The 12998-nt window shown below is 33.4% G+C and overlaps 1 pseudogene; it reads right to left on the reverse strand.

Moving 5' to 3' along the window:
- Window positions 1-5160: 5160 nt before the first annotated feature.
- On the reverse strand, window positions 5161-6616 carry LOC149150525 (F-box protein At5g50450-like; annotated as a pseudogene).
- Window positions 6617-12998: the final 6382 nt, after the last annotated feature.

Here is a 12998-nt window from a genome sequence, read left to right on the forward strand (position 1 = left end):
TGAAATAATGTATGGAAGAGAAATCTAAATAGAATTGACTTATGTAGCTAAATAAAATTAAGAGACTTAACTAGAATTATTAATATGAAATATTGGAAAAAGAAATGTATTGGTAATATATTAAACTTCTTAAGTATAATGACTAGATCACTTTTACTTTCTAATTTATATTTATACTATTCTATCTAAAATAGTCTTAAATTCATTCCAAAAAATAATGTTATTAGATATCATTTTTTTAATTAATTTTTTCTATAAACTTATTTTAAAATTAGATACAAAAATATTTATAAATTTAAATTTATTTAAAAATTAATCAAAATGACATATTTTTATAATTAATGAGTAATATCACCCAAAAATAAATGCTCATGTTACCAAATATTAAATAATATGTAAAATTAATTATAATATGAGTGAGTTGAGGTTTGAAGGTTATCTTTATATTAACATATACTTGCATATGACCCGGTTAAGTTTTGATCCAATTCTAGTTGGATTTGCCAAAAACACAGAGTACCACAGCTTCGAAGTTTCTATGGATTTACTCTTTTTTAGATGGTTTGAAGTTTCTATCAATTTAGTCTTGTGAACATTTGTAATACTTTGAGAAATGCATCAATACCATCATATCAAATTCATGAAACTATAAGTCTAAGTTTTATTTCAAAATATAGATTTTCTAATTTACATGTGAAAAGGAGGAGGTGTTCAAATAATAATGGTAATATTATTAATGGCATTTAAAGTGAGAAAGAAACATTTAGATTTCTAAAAAATATATTAAAATATTACAACCATTAATATATAATATAACACCTAAAAACATCATATATGATAGTTTTATAATTATTTATGTCATAATCAAACCCCATAGCTCACAAGTGATCAAATCATACAAATCAAAGTTATATATAAATTTGCATGCCCCACTATAGTGGATTTTTACAAAACTGTCAAACTTATTTGATTAACTAAACATATATAATAATTTAATTAAAATATAAATTTACAATATATAATTAAACCAATCTACATACTAATAAAAAAGTTATATATAAATTTGCATGCCCCACTATAGTGGATTTTTACAAAACTGTCAAACTTATTTGATTAACTAAACATATATAATAATTTAATTAAAATATAAATTTACAATATATAATTAAACCAATCTACATACTAATATATATTAATTTAGGTATATATGTTTATAAAATAATAATATCATATCATACTATAATTTTACATCTTTTTCAAAAAATATATATATAAAATCAATTTCATAATTTAAATTTTTGCCTCTACCCATATTAAAAAAAAATGCTAAAAAATTAAAAAATTCTATTCAATTTTTTCAACATAAAACTCATAAAGTAAGCGCACAACTTATTTAATATTACGAATAGAAAGCCTAAACTATAATTATCTCAACGAAAAAACACTAAACTAAACTATAATTATCTCAGGAAAAAGATATTGTACGACCATATATTATGCTAAACTATAATTATCTCAGGAAAAAGATATTGTATGATGGGATATTATGATGTAAAATATTAAATCGACCTATCTCAAGAAAGATATATTGTACAATGAGATATTATGGCGTAAAGTATTAAATCAACTTTAAACTTTTTTTTTATGTTCTGTAGTTATTTGAAAATCATTTTTTCTTTTCTTTCAATTTTTTAATAAAAACCAAATAACTTTATATAAAATTATAAAATATATTAATTCAAATAATCAGCGAGTAGCTTTTATGATTGTGCCTTTCTATTTTTCATCATGGATCATTGGATTATCTACATTATGTATTAATTTTTATAGAATATCTTTGAATTTTCTATTTTTCTTCATGGGTTTTTGAATTATCTACATTATTTATTAATTTCTATAGAATATTTTTGAATTTCGTTTATGATGGTGTCTTTCTATTTTTCATCATGGTTCTTTGAATTTTCTACATTGTTTATTAATTTTTATAAAATATCTTTGAATTTTATATATTGCTTCTTTGAATTCTTTAAATTATTATTAAATTAATATTATTAAAATGGTATTCAAACCCTTAAAAATGTCTCAACATCTCGGACATTAACTGTATTACGAAAATCAAAATTTATTTTTATAATTAACAACTATTTAATTTAATATTAAAATATTTAATAATTGTTATAAAAATTAAAAAAAAATATTTTATTTAAAATTATTAATTAAAAGTCAAAATTAATTACAATATATCTTACTTTTGGCCAATATAACAAAACGATGGGTTAAGAAAATCTCTGCCAAACTCGAATGCCTCTTAGCTCAATAATAACGAATTTAACCCAAATCCGAAAAACAGAGATATACTACAAATATTGCAATACATGGTATTAAAAACATCATTATTTAGGAAAATTAAACATTACTTTAAGAATAATCAATTTTAAAACTCTAATTATAATAATATATAAATTTGTTATTTATTTATAATTTTTTTAGTAACACCCCTAATCCTCACGCCCAATCAACTCAATTGAAGGAGTTTGACCTCGACGTCTCATCACAAAGGGCCAACGACCTTAGAAGGGAAGTTTCGACGAATCAAGAAACCCATCTAATTTGTTATTTATTTATAATACTAGCAATTGCTTCAAAAGGTGCAAAGAGAGGTTGATAGATTTTTTAAATTAGAAAAATAGTATAAAATTTGGAAAAATGATACAATATATATGCCCTTATACCATATGTATTGAAAAATTTAAATTTCATTTAGATATTGTAAAAAATGACATTTTAGTTTTATGAATGTTTATTATATGTAATAAGTTGTGTGCATATATATATATATATATTATTTATTGATAAAAATAGAAACAATAATTTATATACTTACAATAAAATATTAAAAATAGAGAATATTAGAAACCACCATTTTAATCATTTTAATATTAAAAATAGAGAATGTTAAAAATCACCATTTAAATTCAATTAAAATAATTAGATTATATTATTATATTATTAATTAATATTTTTTTAAATTGATTAAAATTTATTTATAATTGTTTTAAATGTATATCTTGATCGCAGTTTGTCCCCATCAAACTCCTCCATCACAAAAATATAATATATCATCATTATTGATGTAGTTAAAATTACTGCTTACTTATTTTCAATTATATATATCATAATTACTAAAAAAAAAAAACACTTTAAAGACTCTTATATTATAGCAATTGCAGTGGCTGTTTTTAGAAATGCTATTCATTATAAAAGTTCACACTTGTTTTTAGAAATCTTGTTCATTATAAAAGTTCATACACCTTGAAACTTCATTGTTATCTATGTTTACACACCTTGAAACTCCGTTGTTGTTTAATTGAAACGAACTTCTTTGCAATTTCATTCTAGCAATTTCATCCTAGATTGCTTTTCAATGTTTTGGTACTAATATTTCTTAGTAACATTAAGATATTTTCAGAAAGATAAAACGAATTTTTGCAATTACATCCTATATTGCTTTCCAATTCCATCCTGGATTGCTTTCCAATATTTTGGTACAGTAATTATATTTCCTAGTAACATTATCGTATTTTTCAAAAGTTATTCAATGCTTGTGCTCAAGATATTTAAATGCTATTCAATGCTTCTACTCAGGATATTTATAGTTTTGTTGCAGCCATATTTTTCAAAAGCTATTCAATGCTTGTGCTCAAGATATTTAAAAGCTATTCAATGCTTCTACTCAGGATATTATGATGTCTTAGTATAGATTACCTATATATTTGCAACATAAATTATAATGTTATTTTGTTTATTTATTGTGGATTCCTGGAACATTATAATCTTTATCAGACAGGTTGGAAATGATATTTGAAGTGGTGGTTCTAAACTTGTATAGATTACCTGTATATATATCCTAAAAATCAGGATTTTCACATTTTTATCTTAGTAATGCACATGCAATTAATAGGAACAAATATATTAATTGATTACCACAATTCACATATTTTGGTGATAATTTATTTAGGATGTTGTATGCATAACTATAAGACAAATCTTCCCAAATCTTGACAAAAATTCACATATTTTGATGATAATTCATTTAGAATGTTATATGCATAACTATAAGACAAATCTTCCCAAATCTTCCACACCTTCAATGTATCTTTACACTTTTAAAAACAATTAGTCTAACGAGGCGGAGGAGTTGCCCGGAAAGTTATGGAAATTCCGGTTTTATTTAGAGAAAATTCGGCAAATTTTTTTGTAAATCCAAGTTATAGTTGTTAAACTTCAAAATTTTAGCTGTCCTAGACGTTTTTGATGGTGCTGAATCCATTTCCACCATCAAAAACACCATTTCCACCATCAAAAATACGATTCAAACACTGCCTCTACAAGATTTTTTGAAATTTTTTTCCCTGAATTCCAACCACTTTTTGACCGTCCGGACAATTCTTCCGCCTCGTTAGACAACTCCAAGTTTTACTATTTTGAATTTGAATTATACCCTAACATACACATCCATCCATCCTTAGAACATGACGTATACCACAAGGTGCTTGACGTTAAAACATATTTATCTAATACTATCAGTAATAAAGTATTTGCTTAAAATTAACTTAACCTTTTGCATTCAATTTATTAAGCTCTACAAATTTGAATTATAGTCATCGAGGAAGGTACACGTGACTAAAACATATTATAACTATTAAAGTGCGAGGTTTGCACAGTTCCTTTACAAATGAGCAAGTCAACGAACATGTAAAGCGGGGAGACGTGAGATAAATGAATGAAGATTTCGAAATTAAAATATGAAAAATTAGGCATTCGAATTTAAAATTTAAGCGGAACTTTTGTAAGATATTGAATTATATTTTCCCACGCAAAAAGTTAAAAGCATAGTAAACCCCAAGGGGACGGAAAACTGGGGTGGTTCAAGAAACTCTGCAAGCTAAAAGTTGAATATATAGTGGATTTTCTGGATTCTAAAGTCGCCGCCTAGGATAATAATCTGCAGAATGCGGGGATATTGTTAAGGAGGAGGAGACTTCTCGTGGTTCAGTTCAGCGGTTCCCGGATTTGAAACGTTTTAAGTTTTACCTCACAGCTGAAGCCCAGCGTCTTATCAAACCATAAACTCTATAATGCAATACATTGCAATTCAGGAAAAGTTGTTTTTCAATATTAAAATATGAAAATGCCCAATACATCAAAGAAGATTGTCATAAAGACTCTTTTAACAAAAACTTGTCAAGAATCATTGAGATTAGGAAATATACTATATTTGTGGACGAGAAAGCGCCTTCCTTCGGCTATGTTCTTGGTAACGCCGTAACCGTCCTGCAGGCAGTGGCCGAGCTCTCGCAAGGCGTCCACGTGAAATGCTGACCTGGCGCAGAGGGCTACCCCGGCTTTGAGATCCTTGTCTTTCTTTGTGCCTCCGCTGCCATTGAATTGAATGATGGCTAAGGAGTGTAGGGCTGCGGAGTATGATGAAATGGCGGCCTTGGCCATCAATGACGCTCCGCCGCTTCAGTTTTCAAGACAGTAGAATCGGATCTACACATGAAGGGGGATTAAATTAAGGCGGCTCTATGGAATAGTAAGCTTTTACACGAAAGTAATCTCATGATCGGATCTACACATGAAGGGGGATTAAGTTAAGGCGACTCTCTGGAATAGTAAGCTTTTACACGAAAGTAATCTCATGGGCTACCACGCGGACTTTTATTTGTTTATTCCACTACCGGCTGTGGCTTTGACAGAGTAAGTTTGCCTTATTGGTGAACATGGATGGAAAGAATAAAGCTAAAAGGGGGTAAAGAATCGGCGTGCTTACCATGCCCAGAGTGTAGTAGGCTTCGATGTTTCCTGCTTCGGCGCATCGTTTCATAAAATTGTGCGCACCGCTTGACCCGCTGGAAGCTTTGACGACGAATGAGCAGGTTGAAGCGGTGGATAATACCAGTGGATGCAGGCCTAGAGTATTGAATCTCTTACATCTGCGTAAAGAGAATGAAATCTGTAAATATCAAATTTGAACAAGAAACAAGGCAAGCCAATGCAATGCACAGTATTGAAGAAAATGATGAAATGAAAGTGAGAACGCCCTCTGTGAGATGCTTAATACTAACCAGTGCTTGCCAAAAGCCAAGGAAGAAGAACAACAACAACAATTGGCAGGGAAAAAGTAGTGAAAATATCTTCAAGAGTGACATAAAATAATGGGAAAAAGCAGTAAGGCAACTCAACTGATATTTGAAAAAAGCAATCACACTTCAAATCAATGGTTGAAAGTGTCTCACCTAATCTAACGGAGCAGGGTAAAAGTGTTGACGATTGTTGATGCATAGGAAGGCCTATCGGCCTAATTATTGGTGAACATGGATGGAAAGAATAAAGCTAAAAGGGGGTAAAGAATCGGCGCGCTTACCATGCCCAGAGTGTAGTAGGCTTCGATGTTTCCTGCTTCGGCGCATCGTTTCATAAAATTGTGCGCACCGCTTGACCAGCTGGAAGCTTTGACGGCAAATGAGCAAGTTGAAGCGGTGGATAATACCAGTGGATGCAGGCCTAGAGTATTGAATCTCTTACATCTGCGTAAAGAGAACGAAATCTGTAAATATCAAATTTGAACAAGAAACAAGGCAAGCCAATGCAATGCAGAGTATTGAAGAAAATGATGAGATGAAAGTGAGAACGCACTCTGTGAGATGCTTAATACTAACCAGTGCTTGCCAAAAGCCAGGGAAGAAGAACAGCAACAACAATTGGCAGGGAAAAAGCAGTGAAAATATCTTCAAGAGTGACATAAAAGAATGGGAAAAAGCAGTAAGGCAACTCAACTGATATTTGGAAAAAGCAATCACACTTCAAATCAATGGTTGAAAGTGTCTCACCTGATCCAACGGAGCAGGGTAAAAGTGTTGACGATTGTTGATGCATAGGAAGGCCTATCGGCCTAAAAATATTTGGAAAAAGCAATCACACTTCAAATCAATGGTTGAAAGTGTCTCACCTGATCCAACGGAGCAGGGTAAAAGTGTTGATGATTGTTGATGCATAGGAAGACCTATCGGCCTAAATATATAATTCATTATTTACTTAAATGTATAATTTCTAATAAAATAAGAAATTCCTTTAAAAAAATATCATTTATTTAAAAGTATTGTTTAAGTGTATATAGATATATATACATATATTATATTTCAGTGGGCGTACGGTGTCATACGTACAAAATTACAACACGACTTGTTGGTTGGAAAAGGCAGTCGGAGGTCTCAATTCAGTTCGGTTGCCTATCCAAGATTCGGTTGGTTTGAAATGAAAACCTATGATCTGAGGGTTTTTGATATCGAATTGAAATAAAATAACAGTGCCAAATCTTTAATCTCATCCGTTATATCATGTACGAGCAAAAAATATATTATAAGATTATAAACCTAAGTTATTAATATTTTTTTTATTAAGTTGAGAGGTTTATTTTACAGTTCAATACTAAGGGATGTGTACATTTGTTGGTCTACAATATAATATAAAGAGATGTGTAAAGGGATGTGTAAGCTTTCGTTCACCTGTTTTCTTTTAAAATAAAAATAAAAATTAAGAATTATGTTCTAAATTGAAAAATAATGTTTATTATAATTAAAAAATAAATATGTTGTAAAGTAATTAGAATTCAAAAATATGTGAATAAGATGTTTAAAACTAATATTTTTCAAAAATATTTAAATATTTATTTCCATATGTCCATATGAACTTCATATATATCTATATATATAAAAATTTGTTAAAATAAAATTATTTAAAGACGTATAAAAAAAATATTTAATGTTGGTTGTCATAAAACATTTTAATACGAATTAATATTAACATATACTTAAAAATATATTAATAATAAAAAAATATTTTAATTTGCATGATAAAATGTCTCTGTGTAAATGCTATGTACAATATTTTAATGTTAATTACATATCTATTATATATCATATAAAAAAATGTATTTATATATTACAAATTAATAAAGTTTTATGGTTAATGATGCAGGAGCATCTAGACTTGGGCCAACAATGTGACAGGGTGGTCACATGTTGTGGCTAATGCAAGACTTGAAGAAGACTTCGTTGTTAAATTTGTGTTAATTTCAATAAGTGTAGATAGTTAAGAGTGGTCTAGTTTAGTTAGATGTTGGTAAAGACTGAGTTATAACTGAATAACTAATTCCTCATGTGTGGGAAGAAGTCGTTAGGTATGATTGATGTATAACTTCTTTTTGAAAAAAAAAAGGGGAGGAAGGATAGAATAGAAGGGAACAAAAGCTCAGAAGGGGGAGGTTTTCTGATGGGATGCCTTCGGGTAGTTTGTAGATGGCCTAAATGTTGAATAGTCAGCAAAGACCAGCGCTGTAAGTATTTGCTTTTGTTGATAAAAAAAAAAACAGTGTGTTTTCAGAATTGGGTGGTTCCATCTATGGAGTGGTTTTCTGTAACTGAGTTTTAAATTGAGAGTGCACGTTTTATAATATTCGGTGTTGTGAAATCATTGTTTATGAGTTAAATGCAAAACTGTTGAAGACAGAGTACTTTGGATCGAGCGCTGAATCTTGGTGTGAATGAGTGTTTGATTTATATGTAATTGAATCTATGATTTTGATGGATCGTTGGGTAAACAGTAAGGCTGGAAACTGTTTGATGTGTGGAACTGAATATACCTCAAATTGGACAAGGTTCGATTCAGAAATAGTTCTGCGAGTAGTAGAGTATTAATTTCTGTAATAGCTATAGCATTGGTGTGACAATTTGGGCACGGAATAACGTTGAAATCAAATGATATAGAAATCGTGTTAAATTCCCAATTGAATGGTTTTTAATGCATGTAAAAAAAACGCTGTCTGGAATCAATGGCGGACAGAGGTCGATTGTCATCGTGCTATTAAAACAAACGTAGAGCAAAAGGGTCGATGGAAGAAATCCTTGAAATTGACGGAATGTGAAACGGAAAACCGAAAGTTGAGGTGGAGGTGTGAGAGCGTTGGGAAGGGCGCACCCGAGTTTGCATAGATATTCATGAAGTGATGAAAATCGATGCAGCGTTCTGAAATAGAGAGGGGTATTAATTTGCCAGTTTAAGGCGCATTTTGTTTTATTGTATTCTGAGATGATGGGCGCATTGTGCCAACTACAATATGTGTTTAAATGAATGAAAAGGTTGTTTACTGGGTTGTGGAGCTGAAACATCTGTTGAAGATAGTTCCTGCAATGATAACGGCAGGGGGTGAATTTGCATGGTATTAAAATTTTTATGCTGAGATGCATGTTGATGTGCAGGGTAGGAAAGATTCTGGGTTTGCAGGGTAGACCTGCATCAAGTGGTATCAGAGCTGGAATAGCTCTGTGTGGAGATTTCAGTTTTCAGTTAGATTAATTGCATGTGTTAAGATCAGATTTTGGAACTGACGAAGATTGCAGCGCAGATATGCAAGTGCAGTTGAGGAAGTGAAGCAAGATCAACAGGATCTTGAAGGTGAGTTGTCAGATGATATTTGACTCTGGTTTGAAAGTTATTTGCAGAGTTCAGGTTGCAAGCAGATTGAAGAAAGTCTCAGCGGGAAGAAGCAGATCACAGCGGTAGAGCAGTGATAGAGGAGTCCAGCAAAGGATTCTAAGTGAATGTGGCAGAACCTGAAGATTCAACAGAGGTTGAATAAAGTTGCAGATGAGAGAAGCCTGAAGGAGCAGTGGAGAAATGCTCGAAAGGTTCCAATAGAGGACCGGTGATTACCAAAAGACCAGATCCGGAGGAAGGGATTGGTGAGGTAAGTGGCAGCAGAAGAGTTTGCTGTTGTAGAGGCTTGGTGCAACTCATGGGTGAGAAACTCATGGCGAGGAAGATGACTATTGAAAGTCATAAAGGAGGGAGCAGAGGTTCAGAGAGAGGCCACAGTAGAAAGAGGGAGAAGGATGCCAAGGCAAATGGCGTATGGAAGCAATTGACTGATGAAGAGTATGAGAAAGAGATAGCTGAGATAGCAGTGCAACTTGAGTTATTAATGGAGTTGTTACAGGAGAATGTGAAAAACCGGACACATGGTTGGACCATGAGAAAGAGGATGAAGTGGCAGAAGCTACACGCAAAGAGAGAAACGCTGACAAACATACAGTTGGCAGAAGAGCTAAGGAAGCTCGAGCAGATGTTGAGTTGTGGAAAACTCAGAGAGGCTGAGTTAAAAATGGATGTTTCCATTTGTGGCCCAGAACAGGGTGAAAGTCTGGGTGAAGAGACCAAAGAGGAGGATCTCATGAACTATTGGGATAGTTCAAAAGCATCTGAAGATGTGTTGGCGAGAGAAGCAAATGAGGCTATGCAGTCTTGCAATTTTTCCCACAGTTTATGTATGCTTGCAGGATGCACGAAAGATGGTGGGCAGTCTGATGGAACTGTCACAAAGGAAAATGAGACGTTTGAGGTAAAGTCTGGTAGGGAATTCCTTTCAGAGAAGGAAGGTAATGATTTACCACAACAGGAAGAAATCACAAATGAAATATTGTTGGGAATAAGACAGAAATTCGAAGCTGTTATGGAACAGGAGAAACGTGGAAATGCCGAAGAAAAATTCCAAGGAGGTAAACAAATGTATTTGTTTAATGAAATTGTTGACGAAAGTTTTCGATGTAATGATGTTGAAGCCAGGATAACTCAGGAAAATTGCCAGAGTGAAGGTAGTGATGAAGTGCTAAAAAGATTTCAGAGGGAAATCGAGTTTTTGGAACGATGGCTAAAGGAACCTGATGGAGGAGGAAAACCTGTAGAATCTGATCCAGGAGAAATTACGGTTGCTGTGCATGATAGAAATGAAATATTTTTAACATCTATGGAGTTGAATGAATGTCATAAATTTTCAAATAATGATATAACTGTAGGTTCCGAAAACGACATTAACAGATATGATGTCGAAATCAGAGGAATCGAGCAGAGGTTATTTGGCAGTAAGATGGAAGATCAGAATCCGCAAGGAAGTTGTGTCTGTAGGGACATTAAAGAAACTGTGAATCAACAGGATGAAGACGACAGCAGCCAACAATTCGAAGCAAGATCTATTGAAGTCCAGAAAGAAAATGATGGGGGATTGATGCCTGAAGCATCAAAAGAGACCGAAAGGTCCTATTTCTTTAAAACTAACGATTTATTGGTGAATGCAGGTATTGTTGTCGGTGCTGAGAAACATTTGACTCAGTCGAGCAGTCAAATGGAGGAAGAAGAAAAGGCCGAAGAGCCACCACAGTCTACTGACAGTGAAGACGATGGAGAGGCCAAGACTGAAAAAAAAGAGTCAAGAGGCCGCACAAAGGTGGGATTGAAGACTGGCAAAGGAGACGAATTTGTTGAGGAAACCGGCGTGGCAGTTTTGGAAGAAAACCCCTGTTGCGTTGATAGCAAGCGTGGCGCCAGTAAAGATAAGAAGAGGAGATTGAGAAGCGACTCTTATAGGCCGCTAACCCACAGACCTGAAGGTGGTTTTATTGGGGAAACCGGATTTTGGGTTCGCCCCAGAATTCGTTTTCAAGAAGAAAATTCTGTGGAGATGGTTACTGAAAATGATGGGCTCCACATGTCAGGTAGTTCTATGTTTGAAACAAGTATGCCATTAAGCATTCCAATTGCTGCCAGTGGTAAGGATGGTGCTTCTGTAGTCAGCAAGAAGGAAAATAACAGAAATGTGAAAAGCAAACATAACACTGATAAGCAGGGCGTAAATATCAGTTCTGTAGGGTCATCAGAACATGATATCAGTATGTCTACACAGACAAATAGCATTGGTGGGGATTCAAAACATGGAATAGAAAATGTAATTAGTAATTCCATCAAGGAAGTGAATAACGATGTTGATATGCAGAATGGAAAGTCTGAATTTACTTCTGTAGGAGCTGGTGGGAATGATGTCAATGTAGTCCATGATGCTTCGGGAGACACAAAGTGTAGACGTGTGGGACAAAGGAAGATGCCGCTGGACAACAGCAACCAGCTAGAGCAGGAAGGGAGAATTGATAAAGACGACCAGCAAGAAGATCGACTGGAAACAGAGACCGAAAACATGAAGAAATTGAGGTTGCAGCAGACCAGAAGGCGGAGGCTGGCAGCATCAGGAAAGGTGAACAGTCAAGTATTAAAAGATTTTCAGCAAGTTGGAGGAATTTGTCCAAATGGTCCTGATGCCACCAAAAAGCTTGAAGAGACCGAAACAGCAGTCAAAAAAGTTAAATTTATTGAGGCCATCTCAGCGAATGATCTTGTGAATCATTCTGTTGTTGAACCCAATGATTTTCGTTCAATGAAGGTGGAGCGACAGCATGGAATAGGAGGAGAAAATAAAACATTGAAGTTTATAAAGAAGGTGATGGGAGACTTCAAGAATCTGGAAAACATACGCAAAAGGTGTGCATTTCAAATATTACTGCAAGTAAAGGATTTGCTGGGGGCGATGCCATCGCTGGTTGACGTCAATATTCCAAATGGGAAGCAATTTACTGTTTGTGATGACACCCATGGTCAGTATTATGACCTTTTTAACACCTTTGAGGTTAGTAGACTTCCTTCGGAGGACAATCCTTATCTTTTTAACGATGATTTTGTTGACCGAGGCTTATTTTCAGTTGAAGTCGTGCTTGTGCCATTTGTATTCAAGTATATGTGTCCAAGAAGAAATCATGGAAGCAGGAGTAAGAACCAGATTTATAAGGGCGAAGTCAAGTCCAAGGCCAGCGGAAGTATGGTTGAGCTTTTCGCTGAAGCGTTTTGTTGTTTGCTTTTGGCTCATATCCTCCATGACAAGATCTTTGTTGTCCGTAAAAGTCCTTTTCGCGTTGATGGTATAAGACTGGAAGATATCAAAGAAATTGTTCGATTTCGCGAGCCACCTGAAGAGGGTTTGATGTGTGGAATACTTTGTAGCAATCCACAGCTCCATAAAGGGCGTGGACCCAGCACACGGAATGTTGGTTTGTCTT

Source organism: Pinus tabuliformis, chromosome 9 (assembly GCF_031772625.1).
Source record: "Pinus tabuliformis cultivar Carrire ecotype Pingquan chromosome 9, CPIR1, whole genome shotgun sequence".
NCBI classification, from domain to species: Eukaryota; Viridiplantae; Streptophyta; class Pinopsida; order Pinales; family Pinaceae; genus Pinus; species Pinus tabuliformis.